We start from the raw sequence: 15,213 nt of genomic DNA on the forward strand, positions 1-15,213 counted from the left end.
GGAGGAGGGGGGGACGACAGCTCCTAACCCAGTTGCTGCCTCCCGGTTCGACCACCTGAAATTAAACTGTGTGATTTCGCAGACGAACCCGTCTGCCTCTAAAACGCCGCCTCCTCCAGGAACATCTGGGGTTGGTCTAAAAGGACTTGATTAATGACTGGCGCCTTCCATCGGCCTCGGATCGGCGTGGGGTGCGGCCCGATCAATCACGGTTTCGGGGACCCCCGCAGGTGGAGAGAGGCGGCGCACAGTGTGGAGCCCGGTTTCACGGCCCCGTCTCCGTGTGACTTGCAGATTGCGCTTCGGATCACCGCTGGCCACAGAACGTGGCGTGTGTATCAGAGGATGACTCTCCCCCGTCCTCCCGGTCAATTTGGTATCGTCGGATTTAAAGGGCGAGTTACTAGCAAGTCGGGCTCATCCCAAGAAAGCGAGACTGTTTCTTAAGGGTCTGGATATCACAATGAAATAACAGCTCTGAGCGGCGTGCGGGCTTGTCGCGGGAGGAATACTGAGGCGCTAGGCTCGTCAAGGAGAGGGGGGAAACAGACCCCAAATACGACGGGAAAGCAGATCGCAAGCGGAGGGTGATTTGGCGTGGAATGTGGGAAAAAAGTGCTGCAACTTCAAAGGCAGGTAAGTTTGCTTCCCGGTCTCCCCGTGTCGGGGTTTTTCCTCTCCCAGGGAGAGAAAAAAAAAACGACAACAAAGCGAGCGTTCTGGGTCGGAACGGGGTCGGTTTCGAGACGAGCCGGGGAGCCGGCCGGAGAGGGGTCCCATTCGCGCAGCGCCTCGATCATGCGCGCCCGCTATGCCTGTGTCCTCTTGCAGCCGTAGGCTGCTTTTCGAAAGGGGTAGATTGCAGGCTTGCAAGATAGGATTACCCCGCCGCTTATTAAGAACAAAGGGGGCGTTAAACGGCGTTATTAGCCTTATTTAAAGCCCAGCGGGTAGCTAGCAGAGAGGGGTTAAGGCTGCCTGTCGAACCGGGTGGCGCGGATAGAGAATAATAAAACGGCGAGTGATCTGCTAGACTGTTATATCTGATCGGAGGCGCTTGACTGTTTTCGCTCTCCCCACATGTCTGGAGAACGCGGTGCTTAGACTTCTGTTCCGCGATAATAATGACGTGCCGTGAAGATGCAAGTTCAGCGCGGATCGTGCAGGGGTGGGTATCCCTGGGAAATCTGCACGGTTTAGGCGGCCGTGCCCGTTACAGACGGCTAAGCGCGGTTTCCAGCTCGGTCTCCCCCTCTCCGCCCCCCCCCCCCCCCAAACCCAACCCAACCCAACCCAACACCTCGCCAAGCGCAGCCAGACACCGGAGTGTCACGGCGACACGCGTTAACCTTACACGGCAAGTTACAGGTAAGCTGTATCTCGAACTGAGCCTGGGCTGCGATCGCGGGCGTTCAGGCGGGGAAGCGCCTCTTGACAAATACGGTCATAAGGTAAGAAAAACCCTTCTCCTGTGGGATTATCTGTGATATAGTAACGCTATGCTGACAGAATCGATAATAGCGATGGCGCTTTAGAAGACAGATCTTGCACACCCGTGGAAGAACTGCTCTTTAGAACCCAGAGGCAAAAAAAAATATAAAAAAACATGCAACAAACACGCGTTTGGAAAACGGAGGCAACAGCCGCCTGTAACAGGTCTGAGACTGACCCGAAGCAGCTACCAGGCGAGGGGCACATGCACGCTAACGACCTGTGAGGTCTGTGCGCGGAGTGTTTATTGAGGGGGGTGCAGGCTTTTGGTTAACGAGACTTCGCAGTTTTACACGGGTCGGACACAACGGGTGATTTTTTTTTTTACGGCTCTTTTGCGATTCTTGTGCCTCAGAGCGCCCTGCACAGACAAGTGCCCGTCCGCCTGCCTGTTGTTTCGCTGGGACTGGGTGTTTACTCTCGACCCGGGCATGTTGTCGGCGTGCTACAGGCTGGCGGCGGCAGCTGGGAGGCTGTCGATTTTCGCGGTCCTGTTTATCGCTGTAATAATTAGTAGTAGTGATGTCGCCTGTCGATTCGTAATCCCCGAGTGCGGGTTTAGCGGAACAGGAGCAAGCTGTCTCCCAGGAATCGGAGATTCTGGAGGACCAGGAAGCTGCCATAATATAAACCCGCACTTCAAGGGGAAAGTGTTGCATCTCAAGTGCTGGATTAGTAAGGTTCTGTACCGACAGGTTGCCAGGGGCTGGACGGTCCTGAACAAAACATTCTGGCTTCTGCGTTTCGGCGTTACAAGTTACAAATTGATTTTACTGTAGCTCTGTCGTCGCTTCATCGTCAGCTACGGTATTACCAACGCCACTGTTGATAACTTTTCACTTTCCCAAAGAGTGCTGAATTGTATTTGCCCGAGCACCCAGCCCTGTCACGCCGTTGAAGTGGAATAAGGGGGTAACTTTATAGGAGTAGCCCGAATTCGCCTTCTTTGAACGAATGTTTTCTGGTTTGAGAGTCCGTGCCACTTTTTCGTCCGTGCATGTGCATGGAATCTGTTCGGATAAGCATCGCGTTAAGAGCCGCCTGTTCTGCAGGGCTCCCACACTGCACAGGCCCCCGCGAACACTCGTACTGCAAGCGAGACGGAAGATTCAAGGCCAACAAGCAGTTTATCAGAGTAACTTCATTAGACATCTTTAAAGTAGAAAATGATACACACTAAACAGGCAGAGGCGGGCGCTAAAATTCAATTAAGGATCTTGACGCGGCGGTGTGGATCTATCGCAGTCTGTGCCGTTTTAATTGTTGGTCTGACAAACCGAAGGCGCTCGGAAATGCGCCCTGCACGGGGGGGTTTGGATGTGTGGTCTTGGGCACCTCGCATGAGCGCATTTTAAATCAGACACCCCCCCCACCAGACCGGAGATAGGGGCTCCTTTAATCTCCTCGCGGCATTGTTCCCGGCCGGGGATTAGCGCACGAGTGGATGGGCGGAATCTCAAAGGAATGGAGTGGCCAGATGTTTGGGTTGTAGTAACGGGCGTGTCCAGGTATTCTCCCTTCAAAGGGCCGAACAGCGCAAGGCAGTGCACGTGGGGCGTGCTTATTTCTTTTTTCTTTTTTAAATCGCCGTCACACCTCGAAGGACTGTGCCGTATCGTTTACGCCACGGGCCGCCTGGAAAGCAGTTGTCACGTTTGGGTGTCAGTCGTAGTCTGGAATGAAAGTGGAAACCGCAAACATTTTTTAGATTAATGCTTTTTAAAAGTCATCCCCCCCCACCCCCACCCCCCAGATTCGTTTCAGGCGGTTCTGCAGCCTCCAGTTGTGTATTATAATCCCAGTCTTTCTGGTTCTGCTCTGAATACATGCGCTCAGCTCTCTCGGAACTGGACGCGCGTTCGTGGCCCCCTGTCCGCCGGCTCTGACTCGCTGCTCGGGCCGGTGTCTCTCTCCGCCGCTGGTCCAGTCCGCTGGCAGGCGTGCCCCGGGTTGTTCAGGTGGTATCTCCGGGTCATATTCTCAGCGGGTACAAAATTAAATTGACCCCCCATAGTCCGCGAGTGTGACATCTGCTGCGGGCTTCGTACTTATTCAGTATTTAGTTCCACCATCGACTGTCTCCTCTGCGTGTTCTCATCGTGCTGATCTCGTCTGTCTTTTAGTGCTCATTTTTAATTGTTGTTGTTTCTGTTGTCATTCTGTAAAGCGCGTTGAGAAGCCACCTTTAAAGGCGCTATATAAAATAGTTTATTATTATTTTTAACTAATCTGGCCTGCCGCTATAGACCCCCAACCCGCGCCAGAGCGAGAGCGCGAGCCGCCCCCCCCCCACACACACACAACCACGTAAAGCGGGTTAGCACACATAAAAAAATAACTGCGTGAGCACAGGGCTGGATGGAATATGGGGAGATGTATGCTGAGACAACTAATCATTTATGTTTGAATCAACAGCAGTTTTGTTTGTTTTATTTAATTGGAAGAATTAGATTGGGGGGGAAAAATGATAGAGGATTCTTGCTCTCTGCAGACGGGTGCGTGAGGGGGGGCGGCGCAGGGGGTCTTTTCGCACAGTGACTGGGGGGGTTGACGTCGCGACCCGGGGTCTTCGCCGCCACGGGCTGCTTTCTACCGGGAGTCCTTTGATAACCCGTAGGGAGCCGCGAAACGGCTATACCGAGCATTTCTGTGGGTGGTTTATGGACTGGCTTGGTATAATAATAATAATAATTGCTTACACTTATATAGCGCTTTTCTGGACACTCCACTCAAAGGGCTTTACAGGTCATGGGGATCCCCTCCACCCCCACCAGTGTGCAGCCCCACCTGGATGATGCGACGGCAGCCATAGTGCAGCCCCACATCTCAGCTCTCAGTGGGGAGGAGAGCAGAGTAATGTAGCCAATTCATAGAGGGGGATTATTAGGAGGCCATGACTGGTAAAGGCCAATGGGGAAATTTGGCCAGGACACCGGGGTTACACCCCTACTCTTTTCGAGAAGCACCCTGGGATTTTTAATGACCACAGAGAGTCAGGACCTCGGTTTTACGTCTCATCTGAAGGACGGCGCCTGTTTACAGTATAGTGTCCCCGTCACTATACTGGAGCAGTAGGACCCACACAGGCCGCAGGGTGAGCGCCCCCTGCTGGCCCCACTCACACCTCTTCCAGCAGCAGCCTTAGTTTTTCCCAGGAGTCTCCCATCCAGGTACTGACCAGGCTCACACCTGCTGAGCTCCAGGGGGCTGCCAGCTGGGAGTTGCAGGGTGATATGGCTGCTGGTATCCCCTGCTCTGGGATAAACCCTCGTCTCGTCGGGTTTCAGACTGTTTTTTTCTGGAGTTTTGGTTGGTTTAGTTGCGTTGTTTGTCAACTCATGCCATTCATTTGCGGTGGGGGGGGCCCGCGGAACGCTTCTACCCCCAGCCCCTTCATTCATCCTGCCAACGGGACTTCCTTTAAGTCAGTTGGTTTCAATCAGGGGTAAACGCTTTGCTGGAAGGGGCTCCCGATTTGTGTCCTTTATGGATTATTAATCCGAAATGGGAAGGTTGTATTCATTCGGTTCCAGCAAGACCGTTGTCTGAAATAATGTGGACATGCTGGATTCCACTGTGCAAGTTCCACGGGCGCAGTTCCACTTGAGATCCCCGGCCGACCACGGTCGTCCACAAATACGGCCCCGCCGGCAGGGACACAACGCCAAGCACAAAGCGGAGCAGACCCCAGCATCGCCGCACCTGGTACAGGTTGGCGCGGTGTTTCCCCGCGAGGGGATGCTGGAGCACGAAGCTGTCGGCCTGCCCGGGCCGCGATCCCGTTGTTGGACATGCCCCTGTTCTGGGAGGATAGCTGTCATCTCGGCATTAACAAGGACCGGCTTCAGAAACTCCCCCTCCTCTCCCAGTAAATAGGGTCTTCAGAGTGGTGGCGATGAGGCTGCCAGCGAGCTGCTTGAATGAGGGGAGGGGGGGCACCAACTGCGCGTCGGAGATGAGAAGCGGGAAAAATATTGCCGCTGATTCCGACTCGGAAAAAACACAACAAGACAACAGAGGCTTTTCTTCACTGCCTGCGCCGCCGAACAAAAAGCCGCTCTCTCTCTGAAAGGGCCGGCTGTACGGCGCTCTGAGGGCTGCTGAATGGGACCATTCGGCACTCGCCTGCGAAGTTCCGCGTTTAATATTCAGATTATTGGAGGGGAAGGATAAAAAAAAAAAAAAACCCCGAACGGAGCCTTTCAGGAAGCTGTCAGCCCCTCGTGAGCTTCCTGCTGCCGTGATGAGTCTGAAAAGGCGTCTGCGTGCAGCCAGGAAGGAGCAGCTCCTCAGCAGAGTCTTGCTCATTCGTTCCTGGGGGAGGGGAGGGGGGTAGAGAAATGTGGCCCCGTCGAAGCCCCGATACCCCAGCTCTGACTCGCCAAGCGGGCCTGCCCTGGTCCCTGTTCCCCCGGAGTGCTGGGCTTCTCTCTGGTTTGGGGACACAGCTGGGCCTAGAGGGGCGCCTAGAGAGCCACTGGGTGAGGGGGGGGGTCTGAGGAGAGAGAAGAGGGGGTACCAAAACTGGGGTGCCCCTCGTGTGTGGTCCTGGAAAGATTCGAAGCAGCAGCAGGCCGTTCTGTGGAGACCCCCAGAGTCTCCGTTCCGGCAGCTGTTCCAGGGGTCTCCCGGCCTCTGGATGGGGCGCTTGTGAGTTCTCGTGAGTTTATTGGCGTCTGTCCGTGTTCACTGGGGCTCTTATTCGTGCTGGTCTCTCAGGACGTGCACAGCACAGCACAGCACACACAACGCCACACAGTGCAGACCGTACGTTAGAAAACGGCACATAAAAAAACAGTAACAACCAGAACAAGAAATCCGTAGTAGAGAACAATAAATTTGTGGGGGGGGCAGTCCAAGTCAAAGTGCAGAGGTGCACCGAGTTCTGAGGCTCTGCACAGTGAGCTGTTCACGGTGTGCACTGCTGTAGGGTGGAGAGAGACCAGAACCCAGGGTTTGGGTCACGGGGGGGAAAACCCAGAACTGACCCGGGAGAGCTGCAGGGCCCTTCTGAGGGCCCAGCTGCTTGGGGTCGGGTGGCAGCGCAGACCAGGCCGAGCAGAGCGCGGGTGGTGGAGTGAGACACCGCTAGTCGCACAGCGCGTTCTGGCCAACACGGGCAAGACGTCGGCTCACTGCTTTGGTCACTGATCTGCACTGTGGAAGAAGTGTAATCGTGTCTCCAGGTAGTTGCAATAATCCAGTTCATAAATGTCATTTCGTAGACATAAGGGTGTGTTGCAGGGGGCACCAGTGGAGTAGTATTTAGGGTTGAGGGTTCGAATCCCAGCGGAGGTGCTGTAGTTGTCCTCTGGAGCAAGGTGGTTCACTCAGATGGCTCCCTCGACGCACCCAGCTGGGTGAATGGGTGCCGTTGTAAGTCGCTGGTTCAGGGGTCCAGCCAGGTAAAGGAGTTAAGGGTATGTGCCCTTTCCTGATGATGGCAAGACGGAGGGACGGGAGAGGAGCAGAAGCCTGACAGTCATTCTCACAAAACGACAGGCCTGGGGGCAGCACGAGTCCCGAAGCATTGTAGCTCGCTAAACTCTCATCTGGGAAGAAGCTGATTGGGCACAATTTCATCTCCCAAGATGTCAGTGACCACATTTCCAGAAGCGCAGCCCAGGGAGCTTGCCAACAGCTCTACCTCGGCTTTCTGGAGGAGTAAAAAATAATAATTTCCCGACAGCGAGCCAGACTCTAGAGCCCCTCCGCCACAGAGATGTATGGAATTTCCCCTCTTAGTTTAATTTTAACGTTCCCGATTCAGCGGCACTGGGATTTGCTGCTGTCTTTGTATCGGGAAGTTCAGCTGGAGGTGTCGGCTCCGAGCAAGAGCTCCGATCGGCCGCTTGAAAATTCACTTCACGGGAGTCCCGGGGGTATCAATCCAATATCTCTCCAGATAGCTGGAGCAAACGCGATCAATTACCCTGGATAAAGTCTGTGTGAGAAAGGAAGGCGTCCTGATATGAATACAATAGGAAATCCTGTCATCCCTGAATTTAATTGCATCAAATTAATCAGAGTAGTGATTTAAAAAAGAGAATTCAAGCCACACTTGTCCAAAAAACAGTGAAACACTTTTATTCCTGGAATGCTTATAGTCCTCAACTTCTTTGCTTCTAAGGCTTCTGCAGAAATTTTGGAAATTTCAGATTGAAGACTTTTTTTTGTGCTGGAAGATGCATACCAAATGGTTAGTAGAAATTAACAACTGGCACTTCTGGAATAATTAGCTTTATGCTATTTTTGTGTCTCCTGTGTTCTTGTTTCAGTAGCAGACAGCCTTGTCACCAAGTCCCAGCTGGGAGTGATTTGTCTTGACTCATTTTTTTGTGGTAAAAATGCAAATGCCGCTTGATTTTTACATTTTCTTGTCATCGAGCGTCTGTCTGCTTTGTTTTATTGTTAGGTTCTTCTCCCTAATAACTGTTACAAAGGAAAAGACAACTGCTTCTGGAAAATAAAAAAGCTCTGAACTCTGAAATCTTAACACTGATGAGGCTGATGGGGAATCGGGACCTGAGCTCCGAAGCCTGTGTGGCTCACGCGTACTTCCCCTAACTCTGTGCCTCTGTGCTGTCTAAAATATTGTGAGCTGATGAATTCGTTTCTGAACCGTTTGCTTCGAATCATAGTGGTACTGGTGAACAGTAATTGCTGAAAGATGGGCAAATCACAAACTGAGGAAATATGACAACATGCAGAAACACTAAACTGCTGTTTTGTGATGGAAGTGTTGCACTGCTTTTCTGACACGTTTCACAGAGGCGCTGGTTAGACAGTCTTGACTGTTTCTCGCCTTGATCGAGAAGAGCTGATGGGAAGAGTTTTAAATGGCAACATGCTTCTTTATAGTCCGAGAGAAGCATCAGAGACACAACATGCGAGTACTGGGGGAAAAAATGGCATTGTTCTTGTGCATTTTTAATGCCTCTCAGAATGTTAAAAGCCCAGAGCAGAATAGCAGCCGGTGACCCAGGTCTGTGCTTTAATGTCACAGATGGTGTGAACCTGCAGAAATACAGTAACGCTGATCTTTGAGAGAATAGGCTGCGCTGCACCATGTGCTACGTCCTGTCGTTTTTCTTGGCTGCTGCACACACTGTGAAGGGTTACCTTTCAGAAAGCAATCGATTTTCCAGCCTTTGAAGCCTGCCACCTTTATTCCAAAAGGAGAAAAGCCAACTACAAAGTATTAATGTTTCTCACTTGCTTTGTACTCTCCGCACTCCCTACAGTTGACGCTCTCAGTATCGGCTCTGAAAGATTTCCGAGATGTAATTTCTGGTGGAATAGTCTGTGGGGCTGCGTGTTGAGTGAATAGCTCAGCTTCGACGGCAGAGGAGCGGCTCAGATCTGCACTGCTGTCTGACCCTCTTCAGGCTCAAGACGACCCCGGAGTATGGTGGTTTCCAGCTTATGTTCTCTTGAGTAAATTCAAATGGACGGATGCGTCAAGTTTGAATAACCTTTCTGCTTGGTGTGTGTGTGTGTCTTTGTACTGAAAGATCAACCCATCTGCAACTGGTTAAGCTCTTATTCTGCAGAGCTTTGTGATTCACCCATTTGTTGCCTGTGGAACGGTAGACCCACATGGTCATTATGTAAATGTGTGTATGTGTTGTGTTTAATCTAGAAACAAGCCCAGAAGCCCAGCTGGGGAGTTCCATGCACTGGGAACGATTGCACAGCGGGCCCTGTAGCATTCCTGCCCCCTGCCCTGCTGTGCAGGCGATGCCGGAGGAGCGCAGTTCTGATGAGCAGAACCTGCTCTTCAGCGTCCTGCTGAGAAAGTCACAAACTTTGGGGCTTCCTTTCCGGGTGGCTGTTTAGGGGCCCTGTGGTGCGTTGGAGAGAGCAGGCCTTGCTGAGCTCTGCTCCAGCCTGCTCTCTCCCGGTCTCCAGCTGAGTTTGGGACGGGACAGGGTGCCGCGGGGTGCTTCTCCCGCGGCTGTGAGGTCCGAGAGAGAGCGGGGGGCCGTCTGGCTGTAGCTCAGGTGTGTCTTTCCCATCTGGCCCGGCGGGCGGCGGCTTTTCCTGCTCGAGTGCTGCCGGCCCTCTCGAGAACGGGGGGAGGGGGTGTGCGCCGGGCCTTAACGAGGTGCGATTTTAATGGCGCCGAACGTCTCTCAGCGCCTGCTCGCTTCTCGCCATTAACACTTGGGCTGCAGGGGCCCCGCGCTGCGCCCGTGAGCCCCCCTCGCGAGGAGGTGCACGAGTCACGGGGGGACCCGGGGGTCCCCAGAACGACAGCGTTGCCCACGCCCCCCTTCCGTTGCCTCGGTCCCTCTCGTTTGCTGTTGTTCGACAGCCTGGAAACGTTTTCGTGCTGTTGCACAGCGGCTGCAGCAGGGGTGTGTCCTGCTTCTGAAACCCCCCGAGCCCCTGTAGCCCAGGAGCTGCTGGAGAGATGCCAACCCCAGCGGCTCCCAGCCCTGAAGGGTTCTGGGTAAGCAGTGCTCCTGCAGCAGCTGTGTATGGGGTCAGCGAGCAGCCTTGAGGAACTACACCTGTCGGCGCGTGTGAACCGGCCTTGAGGGCCTCCATGCACAACACCCCCCTCGCACCAGCCAATCGCCTGCACCTGTGTACATGACCGCCTCCCAACCCCCGCCCCCCAGCCCCGCGCTGCCTCATTAACTCATTAACAGCCCGACGAGGCATTAGCAGGCCGGAGGGCACACCTGCTCAGGTGTGCTGGGAAGTGCCAGCTTGCTCACAGCAGCAGGCCCTGGCACCCGGGCAGCTGCAGGCCCCCAGGTGAAGGGTGGAGAGGCTGTCCTCTCGAGGTGGCAATGAGCACGCGGCTCCTGACGCCTCACCCTGAGGGTGCGCTCAGGCCCTCAGTCTCCTGGGTGTTGGTATCGGGGACACCCGCCCCGTTAAATCAAGCAGAGGATCTACATTCGGTGGGTGGGTAGGGTGGTGGAACGGAAGATGATTCCCGGATTTTTAAATGAAAAGGCAATGAAGTGGTTTTATTTGTTTAAACGCAGCTGGTGGCACGACCAGGGGTGGGCAAGTCTGTTTCCGCCCTGGGCTGGTTTGTGGTGCGGGCCAGAAGATAAACAGAAAGCTGGAGCAGGCAGAGACCGTCAGAGCCGAGCCCATTACAGGAGTAAAGAGGGACAGATGTGCAGCAGCGGGACAGGGAACAGGGGTGGTGTGTGCTTGTTACTGTCTTTCTCTGGGTCTGTCTGTCGACGGTTTTGGTGCTGGATGATCTGTGCAAAACCAAGTGGGATTAAGCTGCGGTATTTACTGCTGTGCTGTTTGAGTGGGGTCTGTAGCACACCAGTAACCCATCTGCAGGGAAGAAGACAAAAGTGATGTGACTCATAGTGCACTTCTATTGTGTCCCCCCAAACCGAGAGACTTATTTGTTCAGCTGTAAAAAGAAAAATAAATTTGCATGCAGATTTGAGATGCTTCAGTGAATTTTTAGGGCGTTTTTATGTACGCACACACGTAACATCGCAAGCCTGGCGTTTCTAGGGACTGGTCTGGCGCTGGTTGGCGGGGGGGATCAGCAATCTCGTTAGACGAGGCACTGGTACCCTGGAAAGAGCCCATAGAAAAAGCAGACAAAAGAATTCCGGGAGCTAGCAGCGCCCAGGAAGTGCTGAAAAGATCAGAACGTCTTGTGCATGGGACACATGAGGCTCTGGCAAGATGTGATTAAAGTATTCAGAATCATCTCCTGCAGTCACGTGAAGAGACGGAATTCAAGACCGGACAAACACCTGGCAGATGATTTTGAATGTAGACAGGCGCATTGTGTTGCATGCAGATAGCGAATCCCAGCTCTAGCGTAAGAGAGGGCCTACAGAACTGGTCAAACCTACCTGTGGGAAAGACTGGGCGATGTTAATGCAATATTCCTTCTTGGACAATGTACGGGAGCAAAAAACGGCAAACAGGGAGTTAGGATATATAATACAAAATTCAGAATTTAAATCAAGAGAAGTTGTTAAAACTGTACGATCCGGTGCTTCAATAATGAATATTTTGAAGATGTTTGCTCATCGTGGTACGAGGAATATTTTGCTGCCCTGAAATCGGTACAGAGTAAAGAAACCAGATACAGTCTAGATCTTTAAAGGGATGTCCTGCACAGAAAACCGAGGAGACTACAGCAGGATGTCATGGAAGTTTTAAAAATCCCCAAATGCTCGACCAGGGTCACCCCGGCAGATTACCGCGGAATGAGCAGTGAAACAGGAGCCAGTGGTGGCAAGTGGAAACAATGTGGAAGTGCTTTTAAAACCAAGTACAGGAGGCGCTACTGTACACAAAGGGTGGCGGGGGTGTGGAACAAGCTACTCAGTTGTGGTTTTTGAAGACAATACCCTGTCTTCTCTTAAGAAACAGATGGGTGAGCTCTTAAAGTCGCTTAGCCACTGACTAACAAATGAGCCGGGAGGGACAAATGGCTCCTCTTGTGTGTCACCCTTTCTTCTTATTTCACACTGTAAAGCAGAGAGAGGCGTGTGAGGGCGGGCTGGCTAGCTTCAGGAGGCAAAGAAGGATGACCTTCTCTGGAACAGAACGCTGTGGTCTTATGAAGCAAGCGAGCCAGCCGGGCGTCAGATGCTGTTTGTGCTACTGGCACCAGTTAAACTGCGCAGTGGCTCTGAATCGGTTGGGAAAAGGCAGTTTCTCACAGCTTAGCTCATTTCTTTGAAAGCGAGCCATTTGGTCTCTTCCTGCGCGCGGCTTGCCACGAGGAGACGTTCACATTGAATTAAAACATTAGCGCTGTTTGTAATTAATGGGCAGACGTCTGATTAGGTTTATTAACTTTGAAAAAGGCTGGCTCGCTCGGCGGATGACAGCCCGGCACGGAGGATGTGGTCAGGCGCCGGCAGTGGATCATTCCCGGGGCTCAGCGCAGCTCACGGGGAAGGAAGAGCCGGGTCCTGGCGGGTATCGGCCCTGGCGGGACCGCTGGAGCAGGGCGCTGCGGGGCCCGTTCACCGGACCCGTTCACCGGACCCGACGCACACGGCAGAGCTGCGCGCTGGAGAGACGCTTGCGGGTGTTTAGGGACAGTCCGTCACGCCGTTGCGCGGGAACGCGAGGGAGGCCGGTCCCCCTCTCCAGCGGTGCGTTGCGGTCGGCACGCAGCCCGACGTGTGGCCGATCCCAGCCCAGACAACCGGGCCGTTTTCTCGGGAGAGTCGCGCTGGAGAGGGAGGAGGAGGGGGAGGGGTCGCGCTCCGCCGCGGACACCGTTCTCTGGCGTCTGCCGCTGAAAGGCCACTTTCTGTGTAATTTCCAATCTGATTACCTCCTCCGATATTCAGGCTCATTTGTTTCTGGTGATTGTAGAAAGATTGGGCGCAGTTATAGTTTCCTGCGCAATTGTCTGTCACTCGGGGACAAAAGAGCTCAATTTTAGAGAGTTTCAGTGTTCTGCATCGGCACTAAATTCACCCCCCTTTCTTCTTCGGGAAGGAATTTATTAAGAGGTGTAATGCCCTGACCTAACAAGATGAAGATTTGAATAAGAAAGGTCTTCGCCATTTAGACGTTATTTTTCGAGGCTCGGTGCAGAAGGTCTGGAGTCGGGCCTGTCTTTCAGGATGTCGTCCTGTCGGTTGTTCAGCTGCGACCTAGTTGAAGTTGATTTAGCGTTCCTACAGCTATGTGGTCAGTCCTGGCTCCTTCACGCATTGGCATCCGTTGGAGATAACGGCGGATGGAAATGTAAAGCAGGAGAATTTTGTCAGGCTCCCATTCCGTAGTCGTTTGAACCATTCCGGGTCTTGCCACCCGCAGGGTGCTGAGCCAGGCCAGCTACAGCATGGTGCTGGATCCCACACGCCTGCTGGGAGCTGGGAATTAAGTCCTACTGCACTCGGCCGGTGCAGGGACACAAGTGGAAGTGTCCCTCCCTTCATGCGTGTTCGCTTGAACTTCGGATGTCTGTCGGCCGGACCCGCTGGGGGGGGAGAGATCTGACCGGATCCGATGGAGTCTAGGGAGGCTTAAAAAAAAAAGTCGGGATCAACCGGGAAGGAGAGGGGGTTTTCTCAAAAGTGAAGGATGCTTGAGCTGCAGGATTGTGTGGGGAACCCCTGCTCCCCACTAGCTCCAGGCCTGGTGATGCGCCGTGGTTGGCGTGAGCTCATGGGCTCAGTGAGGTGAGTGCGTCTGCTGGAGGGGTGAGGCGGTCAGGCGCTGGTGGGTCTGTGGTCCAGAAAACAAGCTGACCGCGCCGCATGAGCAGGGTGGACAGGTCGTTACTGAAATAGGAGTACTGAGAAGCTTTATTTTTTATATAGCGCCTTTTGAAAGTGGCTTCTCAACGTGCTTTACAGAACGAGAGGAAAAAAAAACATGGAGAGGAGATGGTAGATGAGGTTACGAAATACAGCGAGGAAGCCAAGGTGCACACAGAACCAGTTCAATAAAGGCCCTTTTAGAAAAGACAAAAGAAGAAATATACCCTTCACCTTGTAAACTGCCACTGCATTCAAGAGTCAAATTCGTTTAAGAGTCCTGCAAGTGAGATGTGTTTGTGTTAAAGAGTGTCCCTGTGACGCTTGAAGCACCTGAGTATTTCGGAGTGCGTCTCACTCCTGGTTCGGTTAAATAAATCTGTGTGACACCATTTCAAAGATGAGAAAGCCAAATGGCTAGGTCATTGATTTTGAACGCCCCTCCCCCCAATGGCCAGAGCTGTGATGCAATTAACAGGTGTTGGAGCTTGAGATAAAGAAGTGTTCCAGATAAAGAAAGTGCTCCCCCAGAAAAGGCTCAGGCCTGGATGTGCCGGCTGTGATGGTGAAATGAAGTTTCTGGCCTGGTTTCAGGGTCCGGCTGCAGTCTTGTTACGGGAGGACTGGATCACTAGAGCAGCCGGAGAGAGGAATTCGCGGGGGACCTCTTCTCCAAAGTAGGATTTTACTTACTGTACTTAGTCTGTCCCTGAACAGGCAAAGCCAAGTGCCTTTAATTGCAAACGAGAGAAAATAAGAAATCAAGCCCGTTGATGTGGATTCCAGAGCTGTTTGCTGTAAGCGCAGGTACTTTCCAGGAACCATCTGGAGTCGAGAAGACCCTCCCCCAGCTGGCTCGTGTGGAACTTCACATTTCCTGCCTGTGAAGTCTCCTTTTAGATACAGCCGCTGGACTTAATTCTCTCTTTTTTTTTTTTCAAACTGCATTAAAACCGGGCCTTTAAATAGTAATTATTCTGCTGAGCTCATTTTGTTGCCTCAATTATAGAACGGATTCAATAAAGCTGAACTGTCTCCCATTTTTTTTAATATCCTGCTTCACTCTTCCTATTAATTTTTCATTATGAATGCAAAATAATGGGAAGGAGGGTGAGTGTGGGTTTCGCTCGCTGGCCGGGCGGGTGTGAGGACGCTCCTCTCGGGAGAGCCTGGAGAGCCACAGGGCGTGTGCCGGGAGGGTGTGGGGGGGTTGTTCGTAAGGAACACCGGATTGGGAGCAGCAGAGGGGTCTCTGAGCCCCGATACTGGAGAGGGGTGCGGACTGCTCCCATTCCAGCCTGTGCTCTGTGCTCCGTCCCGCTGGAGGGGATCTGAATGGGAAGTAGTGGTGAGGTTGGGATAGGGGTCCTGAGCTCCAGGCTGGACTAGAGGACCCCGCCCGAGGGAGAAGAGCTGAGCCCCCTCTGCCTGCTGGAGAGGTCGCAGTCCGACGGGGCTCGGCTGCTGCCAGCCCCCCCCCGCAAACGGCAGG

The 15,213-nt window shown here is 53.2% G+C and overlaps 1 protein-coding gene across 3 annotated transcripts in view; it reads left to right on the top strand.

Annotated features, from left to right (window-relative positions):
- Positions 1-307: 307 nt before the first annotated feature.
- The window catches only part of plxna3 (plexin A3), a 136,831-nt gene continuing 121,925 nt past the window's right edge, over positions 308-15,213 (top strand). Inside the window, exon 1 of one of the 3 annotated variants that reach the window (XM_069184100.1) lies at positions 308-636. The gene's annotated coding sequence lies outside the window, so the exon portion shown is untranslated. Of the gene's footprint in view, positions 637-1,302; positions 1,369-15,213 lie in introns of those variants that run through there. The other 2 variants (XM_069184106.1, XM_069184110.1) reach the window with 2 other exon arrangements.

This window comes from Lepisosteus oculatus, chromosome 2 (assembly GCF_040954835.1).
Source record: "Lepisosteus oculatus isolate fLepOcu1 chromosome 2, fLepOcu1.hap2, whole genome shotgun sequence".
Classification (NCBI taxonomy): Eukaryota; Metazoa; Chordata; class Actinopteri; order Semionotiformes; family Lepisosteidae; genus Lepisosteus; species Lepisosteus oculatus.